Source organism: Palaemon carinicauda, chromosome 28 (genome assembly GCF_036898095.1).
Source record: "Palaemon carinicauda isolate YSFRI2023 chromosome 28, ASM3689809v2, whole genome shotgun sequence".
NCBI lineage: Eukaryota > Metazoa > Arthropoda > Malacostraca > Decapoda > Palaemonidae > Palaemon > Palaemon carinicauda.
In genome coordinates this window covers 96,638,888-96,643,247 of record NC_090752.1, presented here as the reverse complement: position 1 = coordinate 96,643,247, position 4,360 = coordinate 96,638,888, and positions in this window count along the sequence as shown.

The window sequence follows — 4,360 nt, the reverse complement described above, 5'->3', positions numbered from 1 at the left end:
TATATACCGTGTATATATATATATATATATATATATATATATATATATATTTACATATATATATGTGCGTGTGCGTGTGCGTGCGTGCGTGCGTGCGTGCGTGCGTGTGTGTTCATATTCAGGAGTTCAGCAGTCCCAAAATTGGGCTATAGCTTTAGAAGTGACGTCAATACCCAGTGTATTTTGTTTTCCGGTAGTAATATTAAGAAGCCAATTCCCAAGTTGCGAATACTTAGAGTTTTGTTTTCCCTTCGGAAATATTGACAGGTGAATCCTCATATAAAACAAGCTGCCAATGTAACTTCAGTTGAATAAATTAAAAAATATATCCTGTATATTTTACTTTGATTTTGAACAATATGTGAACATGGCGCGTTCATAAATGTAAGAGCGAACAATAATAATCTGCATTGATCGTTGTCGTTATGTAAATTGATTTTTAGTTAGAAATGAAATTTGAAGTAATTTCTTCGCCACCTTTTTCTTGTATAAAAAAATCTAGAACGGTAATGGTTGATTCATTGGTTTTTGAAGAATAAAGTAAACTAAATGAAAGGGAACTCGTAGAGTGGAAACCTCCGACACAGAAGCTTATTTCTGTTTGGCGTGGAATTTCATATTCTCAAATATGAACCAAGTTTGAAGTCTCTCTGACAAGGATGTCCTAACTTGTAGCTAATAACGTGATATGTACGTTTTGCTCGTCCGTGACCTTGAGCTTTGAAATTTCCAGTTTCCTTTCTAGAGGTTTTAGATTGTGTCAGTGTGGGTTTATTCCCACCTGGAAAGGAGTATATTTTTCCTTTCATATATATGGCGTTCATTGGAGTGTGTATCTGAGAATATTTTGACGTGACAAAAACAAACCATTATGACTTTTACATGTACAGTAACTAATGAATGTGACAAGCTGAAAGTAATTTTATTATTCTTTTCATTTGCTTTTAGTTTAAACATTTATGAAATTGTATCCGGAAGCTTGTTTATTTTGAATGGCACCAAAGACGCGTGAGTGTCATCAGCACCTAAATTACTTTCCTTTGCTCCCCGCTTCTCCAAACCCTCTTGTTTGTCGTGCCTTCTTTAATTTTCTGAAATTCTGTCAACGACGGATGAGACAGGCTTTGGCCTCTCAAGAGAATAGAGTTTTATTGAACCTGAGGAAAGTAACCTTAAAATCCTTTTGGTACAGAAAATCCTCAAGTTACAAATTGAATTGGTTCCGGAAACCTGTTTGCAAGTGATCTGTTATCCTTTCATAGAGGACAGGCGTCGGGCTTCACCAAATAAACACGTCTAAAACCTTCCTTTAAAAATTTTTTCGCTAAAAGTTAAAAGATTAACGTTTTTGGTGCTGGTCCTTCACGGATAAAAGGAACAAACGGCCGTATTATATATATATATATATATATATATATATATATATATATATATATATATATATATATATATATATATATATGTATGTATATATATATATTTGTGTGTGTTTGTTTGTATGTGTATTAAAATTTATCCTGACATGGAACTCTCAGTTTTAAAAGAGGTGAATTGCCCACATCAGACGCTCAGGTGAGATTAAAAAAAAAAAAAGTGACTGAAATGTCATAATAAAAATAGGCCTGAATATCGATGCTTTGCGCTATCCATCAACTCTGGACTGAGTTCAACTATTGTTTTCTTTTTTTTATTTTCGTAAGCGGATCAATATAACATCGGCCATTACAACGAAAACATTTAGTGTTTTGCTGGTATTCGTTTTTTTTTTAATATTCTTTCCCTCTACACTAAGCCTGCCAGGTATTATGTTTACGCCTTTCAACAGGCTACATCTCTCTCTCTCTCTCTCTCTCTCTCTCTCTCTCTCTCTCTCTCTCTCTCTCTCTCTCTCTCTCTCTCTCTCTCTCTCTCATTGTTCTCCTAATGCTTTTTTTTTTTCATTTTGGAAGGACACTATTATTAAATGTTGTACCTTTTAACAGTCTCTCTCTCTCTCTCTCTCTCTCTCTCTCTCTCTCTCTCTCTCTCTCTCTCTCTCTCTCTCTCTCTCTCTCTCTCTTTGATTGCACACTAGTATTAAATATTTTTAGAGTGTTTTTATCTGTTTAGATTGACTCCACATTATTTACAATACGAAACCATGTTTGTTCTATCCGGCCGGAAATATTATTATTATTATTATTATTATTATTATTATTATTATTAGCTATGACAAGGAGGTTATGTTTCCGCCTCTGTTTGTTTGTTTGCCATCAGCTTACTTAAAATAATTTGCGGATGAATTTTGATGAAAATATCAGGACATTTCAGAGTGGGATAACTGAGTAGTGATTACATTTATTGTCGGTTATCCGGATCCAGGATTTTTAGTATACATTATAGTAAATTCGTTCACGGTAAGCATATGAAAGAGAGAGTGTTACGCCCGTAGACTCGAGTACGATTTTTAATTTTGACAATCTCGTGGTTACTCATATGTTTTTCGAAATAAAAACGCGAAAGGCAATTTATAACTAATAAATCTGTTATGCATTCATGATGCGTGTGTATAAGTGCTCGACTTGCTGATGCAATCTCTGTAGTCCATAGGTGTAGGAAACATATTATTATCTGGACGTTTTAGTTGTTAATATCATTACTGTTATTTTAATTATGATTATATTTGTCCTTTATGCATGGATGCGGAATAATATTTCCTATGACGTATCATTTCGTCATTCATTAGTAAATTTGTTCTTCAATGAAAATACGATTTCAAGGGATTTTTTTTGTTTTGTTTCCTCTAAATTCTTTAGTTACTTCAAATGAAATTTCAATGTTATATTTATTTACATACTTTAGAAATAGGGATATAGTTAGAGTTATCTGTAAAATTCAAGTTATATTTGATGTATAACTTATGTTATAATCTGTATTTAAGGCTTTCTTTTCATTTGTAAACATGAAGATCGGGAAGAGAGAGAGAGAGAGAGAGAGAGAGAGAGAGAGAGAGAGAGAGAGAGAGAGAGAGAGAGAGTCATGTGCTTTATTTACGGAATGAAAAAAAAGGTCACAATAAATGATTTGCAATCTTTTTGCACTTGTTCAGACAAAGCTGTCTTCATTTAATACACGCAGGATGCTATCTTTGAAAGTTGTTAATTCTTGTGTACCAGACTTCATATATACAGTATATATATATATATATATATATATATATATATATGCATATATATATACATATATATACATATATACATATATATATATATATATATATATATATATATATATATATTTATTTACTGTATATATATGTGTGTTTGTAAATACATACATGCATACACATTTATAGATATATATGTGTACATATATATATATATATATATATATGTATATATATATATATATATATATACATATACACACCGTATATGTGCAAGTTGAAATATATACCTTATGTATATATATATATATATATATGTATGTATGTATGTATATATATATATATACATATATATATATATATATATATATATATATATATATATATATATATATATATATATATATACACCGTATATGTGCAAGTTGAAATATATACCTTACGCAGAATTATCCTTATTTTTTGTAATGGTTGCATAAAAATCAACTAAATCCATGAAAGAATAGGCTGTGTTAAATCTCATATTCCTAAAAAAAAAAAAATATTTACTCTTTGGTAAAGTACTTACTACTAAAAATCCAGCCAGGGGAAAATTCTCCTCAGGCAAATGCTTTTAATTTTAATTTATTTTGCTTGTGCTGTAGTAGATCTCTTTAACAAACTCTCTCCCTCGTATAGATGCAAGTCGGAATGGAGATAAATTGCCTAATAAAGTAAACATATGTCGCCTCTCCTTAGCCTGACCAATACGTCTCTTGGGAAATTAACTTTATACAGACGAGCGAAACAACCGTCACTGCTTCCACGCTACTGCGATTGGTCTTTTTTTCTGCTTGTTGGGTCATGAAACAGAGGGTTTGATGAATAAGGGAATGAAGGAAATGTAAAGTGATATTCCAGATTTTCCAGGTTTGCGCCGAACTAAGAGCGGAATAATCTTGTCTATTTACATAACTAGTGTACCCGATCCGTCAAAAATTACGTCTAGATATTTAGATGATATACACACAAACACGCACAATCACACACAGATTCAACTCATCCCCCTATCCTATTTACAACCAGTTCGACAATTTATGGGAAAGTGTGGTTTTCCGATTGAATATTGAATAGTGTGACAGGAAAGAAATAAGCCTCGAATAATTTTGTTTTCAGTTTTGAACAAGTTGTTCATCAGTGTTATCATGTGATTTGTCCTTATAGTAGAGGTGAAAT